This window comes from Arvicanthis niloticus, chromosome 22 (assembly GCF_011762505.2).
Source record: "Arvicanthis niloticus isolate mArvNil1 chromosome 22, mArvNil1.pat.X, whole genome shotgun sequence".
In the NCBI taxonomy this organism is placed as follows: Eukaryota; Metazoa; Chordata; class Mammalia; order Rodentia; family Muridae; genus Arvicanthis; species Arvicanthis niloticus.
In genome coordinates this window covers 5,583,027-5,595,697 of record NC_133429.1, presented here as the reverse complement: position 1 = coordinate 5,595,697, position 12,671 = coordinate 5,583,027, and the positions used below count along the sequence as shown (strand labels likewise).

General features: G+C 41.2%; 1 pseudogene; it reads right to left on the bottom strand.

The window, feature by feature from the left end:
• LOC143436478 (RNA-binding protein with multiple splicing 2-like) overlaps nt 1–8,577 on the bottom strand; it is a 98,707-nt pseudogene extending 90,130 nt beyond the window's left edge.
• Between the last annotated feature and the right edge of the window lie 4,094 nt (nt 8,578–12,671).

Here is a 12,671-nt window from a genome sequence, read left to right as displayed (position 1 = left end):
TTGGTTGCATGCTGTACCAGGAGGCACTATGGCTCCCGACCGGCAGGGAGAGTTCTCACTCAATCTGAAGTTTTGTGGGGTGCAGAGCTCTTGGATAGGGATCCCTGGAGGTGACGAGAGACCAACTGCTCTCAAGCCCTTGGGCTCTCAGACCGCTGAGAGGCCGCAGAAGGACTGAGTAGAGCGGGCATGTGGGAGCACAACCGGCTAGCCCACAGCCAAGAAAAATGAGGGGGAGGGGAGAAGAGACTCTGGCAGCACCAAGCAGAAGAAAGGTTACTGTACTTGCTTGGTTGCATGGGTGATCCAGTTGTCTTTTGTCAGGGGTGGATGTCTCAGGGTAGCAGGAAGCCAATAACAGAAGGCCCCCGTGGAGGACAGTCTCAAGTCCAACCCACACACTGACACACTTTCTCCAACAAGGTTACAGCTCCTAATAGTGATGCTTTTTAGGCCAAGCATATTCAAACCACCACCTTCCTTACCAAAAGTCAAGTTTTTTGAAGTGTGTTCATTTATTTCAGGGTCTTTGATTTGATTTCATTGGTGAACTTGTCTGTTCCTATACCAATACCATGCTGGTTTTGTTCTGTTGCTCTGTAGTACAGTTTGAGGTCAGAGATGGTAACACCTTTTGAAGTTCTTCCATTTTCAGGATATTTTTAGCTATACTGGGGTTTTTGTTTTTCAGTATGAAGTTGGGAATTGTTCTTTCAAGGTCTGTAAAGAATTGTGATAGAATTTTGATGGGAATAGCATTGAATCTGTACATTGTTTTGGTAAGATGGCAATTTTCATTATGTTAAGGCTACTGGTCCATGAGCATGTGAGATTTTTTTCATCTTCTGCTATCTTCCTTAATTTCTATCTTCAGAGACTTGAAATTCTTGCTATACAGGACTTTCACTTGCTTGATTACAGTTACACCAAGATATTTTATATTACTTGTGGATATTGTAAAGTTTTTCCCCTTAATTTCTTTCTCAGCCAGTTTATTGTTTGCATAAAGGAGGGATACTGATTTTTTGAGTTAATTTTGCATCCAGACCCTTTAATGAAGTAGCTTATCAGCTGTAAGAGTTCTCTGGAACTTTTGGGGTCTCACATATATTACCATAGCATCTTGGAATAGCAATATTTAGACTTCTTCCTTTTCAATTTGTATCTCTTTGACCTCCTTTGTTGTCTCATTGCACTAGCTAGAACTTCAAGTTCTAGGTAGAATATATTTTAAATATATTTTGCATATATTTAAAATATGTAGAATATATACTGAATATGTAAGGAGAGAGTAGGCACCTTTGCCCCTGGTATTTTGTGGAATTGCTTTAAGTGTTTCTCTATTTAATTTGATGTTGGCTAATGGCTTACTGTATATTTCTTTTATTATGTCAAAACCATGTGTCCTACATCCCTGATCTCGCTAAGACTTCTGACATGAATGGTTATTGGATTGTGTCAAATGCTTTCTCAGCATCCAAAAAGATAACCACGTGATATTTTTCTAGAGCCTTCAGGTATACTTTTCGTCATTATCATGAGAACTCTTGAGTTTATTTATGAAAGCACTTAGTTCTATAAATTTGCTTCTTAGCATTGCTTTCATTGTGCCCACCAATTTTGAAAATGTGTTTTTATTTTCGTTGACTTCTAGAAAATCTCTAATTTCTTTCTTTATTTCTTTTCTGACCAAGAGGTCATTGAATAAAGAGATGCTCAATTTCTCTCCTGTTGTTGAAGTCCAGCTTTAATGCATGAAGTTCTGATAGAATACAAGGCATTATTAAATTTTCTTGTATCTTTGTGACACATTATATGGTCAGCTTTGGAGAAGGATCCATAAGGTCCTGAGAAACATGTATATTCTTTTGTGTTTGGGTGAAATGTTCTGTTAGGTCCATTTGATTCATAACATCAGTTAGTTTCATTATTTCTCTGTTTAGTTTTTGTCTGGATGACCTGTTGATTGGGGAGAGTGGGGTGTTGAAGTATCCCACTATTAATGTGTAGGGTTCATTGTGCTATTTATCTTCAGCAATGTTTTTATAAATGTAGGTGCAGTTTTATTTGGGGCATAGATGGTCAGAATAAGATGCCATTTTGGTATTTTTTTTCCTTTCATAATTATAAACTGTTCTTCTCTATTTCTTTTGGTTAATTTTGGTTGAAAAAGTCTATTTTATTAGATATTAGAGTGGCTATTCCAGCTTGCTTCTTGGGTCCATTTTCTTGGAAAACTTTATTTCTGTCCTGAATCTATCTTTATGGCTGAGGTGTGTTTCTTGTATGCAGGAGAATGATAGAACCTCTTTTTTACATCTACTCTGTTAGACTGTGTGTTTTTATTGGAAAACTGTGTTTGTTGATATTGAGAGATTATTAGTATACAGGGATTGTTAATTTCTCTTATTTTGATGTTGTGTGTGTATGTGTGTGTGTGTGTGTGTGTGTGTATGTGTTTTCATGCATGGGTGTGCACATGTGCATGCATGTGCATGTGATTTCCTTTTATGTTTTTGCTGGTATGAAATTATTTATTTTCTGTGTTTTCTCAGGTGTTTTTGACCTTGCTGTGTTGTAGGTTTTCTTCTAGTATTTTTTGTAAGACTGGGTTTGTGGATAGATATTGTTTAAATTTGGTTTTGTCTTGAAATATCTTGTTTTATCCATTCATTGATTGAGAGTTTTCTGAATTTTTAGTCTCAGTATGGCTTTTTAGATGTTGCAAGATATCTGTCTTCTAGCTTTTAGAGTATCTGTTGAGAATTCAGGTGTAATTCTGATGGGTCTGCCTTCTTATGTTTCTGGCCTTTTTACCTTTTCAGTTTTAATGTTTCTTTGTTCTGTGGATTGTTTTGCTTATTATGTGGTGGGAGGATTTTCTTTTCTGGACCAGTCTAATTGGTGTTCTGTAAGCTTCTTGTTTGTTTATAGGAATAAATTCCTTTAGGCTGGAAAATTTTTCTTTAATGAATTTGTTGAAATATTTTCTGGTCTTTAGAGCTGTGACTCTTTACCTTCTTCTCTCCTCTTATTCTTAGCTAGGACTTCTCACGGTATCCTGGAGTTCATGGATGTTTTGTGTCAGGAATTTTAAGATTTAACATTTTCTTTGACTGATGCACCAGTTTCTTCTATCATATCTTTTATTCCTCAGAATCTCTCTTCTATCTTCTATCTCTTATATTCTGCTGGTGATCAGGAATTCAAGGCCCATGCCTAAAAATACTAAAACCAATATACAGCAAACCAGTAGTGAACATCAAACTAAATTAAGAGAAATTTTAATCATTCCCACTAAAATCAGGGACTAGACAAGGCTGCCCATTCTCTTCCTATATATTCAAAATAGGACTGTAAGTCCAAGCCAGAGCAATGAGACAACAAAGGAGGTCAAAGTACACAAAATGGAAAGGAATGGGTCAAAATATCACTATTTGCAGATGATATGATAGTATAATTAAGTGACCCCAAAAATTCCACCAGAGAACTCCTAAACCTGATAAACAACTTCAGCAAAGTGACTGAATATAAAATTAACTCAAACAAGTCAGTAGCCTTCCTCTACTCAAAAAATAAATGGGCTGAGAAAGAAATTAGGGAAATGACACCCTTCACAATAGTCACAAATAATATGGTGTTATTTTAACAAAGCAAGTGGAAGATCTGTATGACAAAAACTTCAAGTCCCTGAAGAAAGAAAACCTCAGAAGACGAAAAAATTTCACATGCTCATGGATTGGTAGGATTAATATAGTAAAACTGGGCATTTTGTGGAAAGCAATCTACAGATTCAATGCAATCCCCATCTAAATTCCAAATCAATTCTTCATAGAGTTAGAAAGCTCTTTCTAACTCTCAAATTCATTTGGAATAACAAAAAAACCCAGGATAGTGGAAACTATTCTCAACAATAAAAGAACTTCTGGGGGAATCACCATCCCTGACCTCAAGCTGTATTACAGAGCAATTGTGAAAAAAAAAAAATGCATGACTTGGGTACAGAGACAGGCAGGTAGATCAATAGAATAGAATTGAAGAACCAGATATAAACCCACACACCTATGGTCACTTGATTTTTGACAAAGGAGCTAAAAACACAGAGAATCAATGGCTTATGTGCTGAGATCAAGAATCAACAAATGGGACCTCATAAAACTGAAAAGCTTCTGTAGGCAAATGACACCATCAATAGGACAAAATGGCAACCAACAGATTGGAAAATTTTTTACCAATCCTACATTCAATAGAGGCTAATATCCAATATATACAAAGAACTCAAGAAGTTAGACTCCAGAGAACCAAATAATCCTATTTTAAAATGCTATACAAAGCTAAATAAAGAATTTTCAACTGAGGAATCTTGAATAGCTGAGAAGCACCTAAAGAAATGTTAACTCTTTGGTTGGTGGTTTGGTCCCTTGGACCTCTGAGGGGGTTGGTTGATAATGTTGTTCTTCCTATAGGGTTGCAAACCCCTTCAGATCCTTTCAGTCCTTTCTCTATGGAGTGGGTGAGTGGGTTCATGGGAAAGCACTCTCATAGAAGCAGAGGGAGGGGGATGGGATAGGTGGTTTCCAGAAGGAAAACCAGTACAGGGGATAACATTTGAAAGGTGAAAACATAAAATATCCAATAAAAAAAATATTTCTATTTAGGTACTTACAATCAATTAAAAAGAAAAAAAAGAAATGAAATGTTCAACATCCTTAGTCATCAGGGAAATGCAAATCAAAACAACCCTGAGATTCTAACTCACACCAGTCAGAATGGCTAAGATCAAAAACTTAGATGACAGCAGATACTAGCGAGGATTTAGAGAAAGAGGAATACTCCTCCACTACTAGTGGGATTGCAAGGTGGTCACAAACACTCTGGAAATCAGTCTGGCAGGTTCTCAGAAAATTAATCATAGTACTACCTGAGAACCCAGCTATACCACTCCTGGGCATATACCCAAAAGATGCTCCAACATATAACAAGGGCACATGCTCCAATATGTTCAAAACAGCCTTATTTATAATAGTCAGAAGCTAGAAACAATTCAGATGTTGGTATATAGGAAAGGTACAGAAAATGTGGTATATTTACACAATGGAGTATTCTAGCTATTAAAAACAATGACTTCATGAAATTTGCAGGCAAATGGATGGAACTAGAAAATATCATCCTGAGTGAGGTAACCCAACAACAAAAGAACACACATGGTATACACTCACTGATAAGTGGATATTAGGCAAAAATCTTAGAATACCCTCAATAAAACTCACAGAGCACATGAAGCTCAAGAATAAGGAAGACCAAGGTGTGGATGCTTCATTCCTACTTAGAAGGGGGAGTAAAATAATCTCAGGAGGTAGCACCCACTCCTCTACTCTAACCCGCGTGTTACTTTCTGGCCTGGAAGAATGCACACGGGCCACGATCCTTCTGCAACAAGCCTTTATTGTATCATGAAGAGGAAGACAAAGGAGCCCGAGCGGTGCCAGCTTAAATAGCCCTTAGAGTGGCATGTACATATTTGATTGGCTGTTTGCCCATTACTCATATGATGTCCTGGGTGGGACGGTGAGTTAGCGCGCCCCTAGCCCTAGCGCTTACACATGGAGCTATCTGCCTGAGGCGGATGTGAGCTGCATCCTGAGGTAGAGCACCACCGAGCCTGGCAAGTTGCAGTTCCAGCACTCTCCCGGCGGCCGCTCCCTTGCCCTAAACAGCGCCCGGTGGGGGGTGGGGGGCGGGGCAGAGCACAGCCCCGGCGCCGTTTCTGCTGGTGGCTTGCTATTAAGGCTTCCGCCACCAGAGGGCGGGGCTCTCTACACTCTACAAAATTTTAACCCAGAATTGCTCCTGTCTAAAGAAAATACAGAGACAAAGACTGGAGCAGAGACTGAAGGAAAGGCCATCCAGAGACTGCACCACCTGGGGATTCATTCCATATGCAGCCAGCAAACCCAGGCACTATTAGAGATGCCAAGAAGTACTTGCTGACAGGAGCCTTATATAGCTGTCTCCTGAGTGGCTCTGCCAGAGCCTGACCAATACAGATGTCCTGGCTTGCAGCCAACCATTGGACTGAGCAAGAGAACACCAATGGAGAAGTGAGGAGAACAACTGAAGGAGCTGAAGTGGTTTGCAACTCAACCAACCAAACCTTCCAGAGCTCCTAGGGAAGAAAATACCAACCAAAGAAGACACATGGATGGACCCATGGCTCCAGCTGCATATGTAGCAGAGGATGGCCTTATCTGGCATCAGTGGGAGGGGAAGCCCTTTGTCCTGTGAAGGCTCGATGCCCCAGTGTAGGGGTTTGCTAGGGCAGTGAGGCTGGAGTGGGTGGATGGGGCAGCACCCTCATAGAAACAGGGGGAGGGGGAATGAGATAGGAGTTTTGAACAGAGGAAACCAGGAAAGGGATACATTTGAAATGACAATAAATAAAATAACCAATTTTTTAAAAAAAAGAAATAAAGCAATAGAAGGAAAAAGGAGAAAAAGTAGTTTTAAAGAGACAGTTGTACAGAGACAAGACTGCAGAGAGAGAGAAAGCTAGGCACAGGTAAGGCAAATTGTGTCAGAGAACAAAAAGGAGCCAGAAGATTATAACAGATAGCCAGAGTTACTTTGAGGCCAAGCAGAGCAAACAGTCAGAGGCTGAGAGAGAAGCCAGATTGAATCAGGCTGGAGAGGACTTTGAGCCAGAACAGCTAAGTTGACCAGCCAGCTAGAGTTCAGAAATTATAAGAAAGGTGAGCCTATCCAGCAGCAAATATCAGAGGCTAAAATATTCCAGGATTATATTAGATTGTACAAAAACTAGAAGCATCCAGGACTAGGCCTAGGTGAGCTGACAGAGGCATTAAGCCTGTGAGACAATTACGACAGGAGAATAAAAAATACTTTTACAAGATGTAAGTTAAAAATTTTAAAACAGTATGCCTACCAGTCATAACAGGTAACTGATTCAAAGGAATATTTAAAGTAAACGCGTTCTGCATTCTTGCAGAAGGGAATTGAGATTCAATACAGAAAGAAGAAATATGGGAATTATCAAAGCTATTATATATGTTTGCTTCCAAAGATATAGCCACAAACAATATGAAATTTTCCACTCTAAATATATACACTTTAATTATCACTTGCTATCTTTTAAATGATGTCTAAATTGGGTGAATATTAACTGGCCATGATCAGCCACCATTGGGTAATAAGGGATTTGGTGTCCCTATTAGTTTGCTCTTGGCCATTTTAGTGTTGTCTTTGGCAAACTCTAGGCTCAGGGTCTGTGGGTTCTCAGGATTCAATACCATTCCATATATTTTGGGCTGCTTCTGTTCCTGTCTACCTGTCAAAGATCACAAAGACACGTTACCTTGAGATAAGATTGATCAGAGGCCCTTCATAGCCTTTGAATGGCTGAAAGAGCAGGAAGAATTCTCTAAGTTTAATATCCACAGGGAGGCCATTGACAGTGTCTGAACCTCCCCTTTCTCCTCCAGCATCAGAACTGCCCCTATATTCTCATGTATGAATAAGGACATATTTGCAATGTGTTAATATTAACATGTCACTTACATATTGTTTTGTTTTCTGTCTACTGTTAATATCTATATTCCAGATTGATTAGGAAAGGTATCTTTTAAATTTGGACTTTACTGACTTTTAAGACTTGTTCTATGTCTAAGACATTACAACACAGCGAGTATTCCTTGATGGTTCAAAAGACTGAATCCTTCTGCTGTTTTTGGCTAGTTCTCTGATTCTGCAGGCTTACTAAGTATAAGTGGTTCTCTGTGCTATTCATGGTGTGTGGGGAGCTGACAGAAGGCAGCTGTCATCCTTGCAGCCATCTTGAGCCATATACCCTGACAAGAGACTTGTTTACAACAGCCTACAACAGCTGAGCTCACTCTTATAACATCTTGTTTTACATACCCAGGATCTTCCCTTGGGTGTGTAAGACTTAAAGGTGTGAGACTTAAAAGCATGACTTAAAGGTGTGATTTAGAGACAAGACTTAAAGGCATGATTTAAAGGTGTGACTTAGAAGTGAGACATATAAAAGGCAAGAGGCAGACAGAAGAATGTACTTGAGACTTGAGACTTGAGACTTGAGACTTGAGACAGAACTTGGAGAAGACTTGGAACTGAGAAAGAGACTGGCAACTAGGAACTAGGGATAAGGACTCGAGACTTATTACAGCTGGAACTAGGATTAGGACTTGAGACTTGGTGCTTGGAACTAGAAACCTGGAGAGAAGAGAGACTGAAGAATAAATGGGACTGAATCACACTCTCTCTTGTCTCCATTCTTTGCATCCATCCTCACTCTCTCTCTCTTGCTGAACCCCGACCCATGGATGGAGCAGAGCAGCTTGGGGCAGTGCAGGCTCTAACAATTTAGCCCCCAAGGCTCTTGGCAGTGTGGGTTCCAACATTGATAGAGTAGTCCATGACATTTTGGCCCCCAAACATGGGGTAATGCAGTTCTCAACAATGGTGTGCTTTCTTTACTAAGATCTTGTCTGGTTTCATTACCTACCATTGGCTATGGATATTGAGGTTTTCCAGCACCATTATAGATTATTTTTCCTACAATTCCACCTAGAGTTGCTTCATATTTTTGGACATTGTTTTGTAAAATCTTTCCATATTAATCAGATTGCCTTCTAGTGAATGAGCCATTTGTTTCTGGTTAAAAATTGTCTCTGTCCTTACCAACCTAAGATAGAAGTACATTGCTTTTGATAATGCATAGTTCATGATGGGTAAGGAAGGCATTCTTCTCAAAATGACCTAAGACAGGCTCAGTCTTATTAATGAAATAAAAAGGGGGGAGAGGCAGAGAGCTTTTGGGGCTGCATGGCAAGCATCTGATGGGACAAGGACAAGAAAATGGGCTGCTTGGCAGGAATCTGACATTGGCCAAGGACAAGGAAGTGGGCTTCAGGCAGGAATCTAACATTAGGCAAAAACAAAAAAGGTAATTTCAGGCAGAAATCCAAATCTTAGGCTAGAACAAAGAAGTCATTTTAGGCAGGAATATAAATCTTAGGCTAGAACAAAGAAGTAGGCTTCAGGCATGAAAATGACTTTGGGCTAGGACAGGAAAATAGGCTCAGATATTTTGGTCATCCTGAGAAGCCCTTAGAAACAGTGATCATGGGAGTGATCACAGGACTTTTGTTTATTGCCTTGCTTGTTCTCTGACTATTTGCATCTATTGTATTGCTAGTTACTCAACCTAGAACTGACCTTAATACTTGCATGTAATTAAAATGGCATGAAAGCAAAATGAAGAGGAGGAGGAGGAGGAGGAGGAGGTGGAGGAGGAGGAGGTGGAGGAGGAGGAGGAGGAGGAGGAGGAGGAGGAGGAGGAGGAAGAAGAAGAAGAAGAAGAAGAAGAAGAAGAAGAAGAAGAAGAAGAAGAAGAAGAAGAAGAAGAAAAGCACCAAAGAAGGAGAAGAAGAAGAAGAAGAAGAAGAAGAAGAAGAAGAAGAAGAAGAAGAAGAAGAAGAAGAAGAAGAACAAGAACAAGAAGAAGAAGAAAAGCACCAAAGAAGGAGAAGAAGAAGAAGAAGAAGAAGAAGAAGAAGAAGAAGAAGAAGAAGAAGAGAGCTGAAGAAGAAGAAGAGAGCAGAAGAAGAAGAAGAAGAAGAGAGCTGAAGAAGAAGAAGAAGAAGAAGAAGAAGAAGAAGAAGAAGAAGAAGAAGAAGAAGAGAGCTGAAGAAGAAGAAGAAGAAGAAGAAGAAGAAGAAGAAGAAGAAGAGAGCTGAAGAAGAAGAAGAAGAGAGCTGAAGAAGAAGAAGAGAGCTGAAGAAGAAGAAGAGAGCTGAAGAAGAAGAAGAAGAAGCTGAAGAAGAAGAAGAGAGCTGAAGAAGAAGAAGAAGAAGAAGAAGAAGAAGAAGAAGAAGAAGAACAAGAACAAGAACAACAAGAAGAAGAACAAGAAGAAGAACAAGAAGAAGAACAAGAAGAAGAACAAGAAGAACAAGAAGAACAAGAAGAACAAGAAGAACAAGAAGAAGAAGAAGAAGAAGAAGAAGAAGAAGAAGAAGAAGAAGAAGAAGAAGAAGAAGAAGAAGAAGAAGAAGAGAGCCAAAACGAGCACCAGTCCTGTACCATGAACCCTAGACAGGGAGCTAGCTAGCCTGAGATGACCTCTGACACTGCACAGGCTTCAGGAAGCAGACCATACCCAAGATGACTCCTAACTAGTTCCAGAATGCATGGGCAGGGCACATCACTCCTGAGACCACTCCTGAGATGATTGCAGACAGTCAGAAGTCCCAAGCGGGTGCAAGTAAGAGGTGGAGAAATGACAGAAAAGAAACTGAGGGATGGGGCCACAATGAAGAGAGGCAGAAATGGAGAATAAGGGTAGTAAAGAATATCCTGATGTGATGCCACCTTGGACCATGATAGGGTCCTAAATTGTGCTGCCACTGGGTCTACATCTTGGTCTGTGGCCCTGCAGAAACAGAGGTCTGTTACCATCAAAGGCTAGGAGATGTCCCTAGTCTGGGCTGCTACCTGAAGACAGATTGATGTCCAAGGGCTGGACAGAACTGGCTTTATCCCTTGCCTAGGTATCATGAGAAAGCTTGCCCTGAGGGCATGAAAGCAGGAGAGCTGCTGTTGCTCCTAGCCAGACAGTACTCAAAAGAGCAAGCTCCACATATCACTCAGGAAGCACAGTAGAGCTGGCCTTGATTACAGGAGCTGAGTTGCTGAGCTGGCCCTGACATAGTCTCCTGTGCAATGGCATAGACAAAGGAGATATCTCTCACTCCTCTCCACCTGTGGCTGGCAAGAGACCAGGCCCTGGAGTCATGAGGGCAAGAGAGTTGTCCCTGCCCCTCACCAGCTATAGCACTCAAGAGAGAGGACCCTTACCTTACTGTCTAGCACAGTAGACCTGACCCTGTTGGCAGGGGATATGGGTGAACCAGCCCCCAAGAGTGTGAGCATGGAAGAGCTGACCCCTCCCTCCATTTATCTGCTATGTGGTGGCATAGGCAAGGAAGAAATCCCCTGCTCCTTGCTCCTTGAAACCTACAGCATGCTGGTAAGCTGGCCCCAAGGTCATCAGAGAAGGAGAACTGACAATGTCCCTCACCAGCTGAGACACTTGAGAGAGCAGTCCCTGCACCTCACCTGGGCAACAGGGTAGAGCCAGCCCTGGTTGCAGGGCCACAGGTAAGACACCACCAAGGTTGTGAAAGCAGGAGAGTTGGATTTGACCCCTGCTAGCAGTGGGAATGGGTAAGCCAGCCAGGGCAGAACAGGAGAGTTTGCAACGGTGCTGTGAGTGCAAGAGATCTGGCAGGCTGACCAGCTAAGATCCCTATCAGGCTAAGAACCAGAGCTGTGTATTGATCCACCCCAACATCTGTCCCATCAATGAACTGCTGGAGTGAGTGAAGGGGCTGGTCAGGTAGATCCAAAGATACAGCATTTCCATGAAACAAGGCAACAACAGGATATCTGAGATGAGTCCCAGTAAGGTTCCAGTATTGTTAGTCCAGCAGAAACCTAAGGCTTCATATCAGAGCAATACTTATTCAGTGAACATCTGCAAGCAAAAAGGTGTGGAAGAAGAGGTATACTGTGTGACACACTGCAGCTTTCACACTGGGATTTTTTAATATTTAATTTTACTTATTTTTATTATTAAATTCATTTATTCACTTTACATCACAATATCACCCTCCTCCTCCCACTACCCCCTCACACAGCTCTCCCCCCCCCATTCTACTCTCCCTTCTCCTTTGAACAGTGGGAGCACCCCTCTTGGTATTACCACACACACATACACACACACACACACACACACACACAGTAGCTGCCAGACAATTTTAGGGAAATGAACTGCAGGCAGGTAACAGATTCAGGTACAAGCCCACTCCTGTTCAGGGGGAACCTGTATAAAGAACAAACTGCCCATCTGTCACATATGTGCATGGGGCCTAGGTCCAGCCCCTGCTTGTTCTTTAGTTGGTAATTCAGACTCTGAGAGCCCCTGAGGGTTCAGGTTAATTGACTCTGTTGGTCTTCCTGTCCTCTTCAGGTCCCTCAACCCTTCTCTCAACTCTTATATTCTCAATATTCCTCAAGCCCTATCTGATGTTTGGCTGTGGATCTCCGAATCTTTTTCCATTAGTTGCTGGGTGGAGCCTCTCAGTAAACAGCTATGCTAGGCTCCTGTCTGCAAGCATAAAAGAGTATCATTAATAAAGTCAGGGATTGGTTCTAGCCCTGGCTGTCCTGGAACTCACTCTGTAGACCAGGCTGGCCTTGAACGCAGAAATCTGCCTGCCTCTGCCTCCCAAGTACTGGGATTAAAAGTGTGTGCCACCACTGCTGGGCTTTATTTCACCTTCTGAGAAAGATTCAATCACATTTGCTTGGGCTTCCTTGTTATTTAGTTTCTTTGAGTCTCCTGATAGAGTAGTTATCCAATAATTTATGGCTAATATCTACTTATTAGTGAGTACAAACCATGCATGTATTTTTGGGCCTGGGTTACCTCACTCAGGATGATATTTTCTAGTTACATCTATTTACCTGCAAAATTCATGATGTCTTTGTTTTTCATAGCTGAATAGTATTCCATTATGGAAATGAACCACGTTTTCTGTATCCATTCTTCAGTTGAGGAACATCTAGGT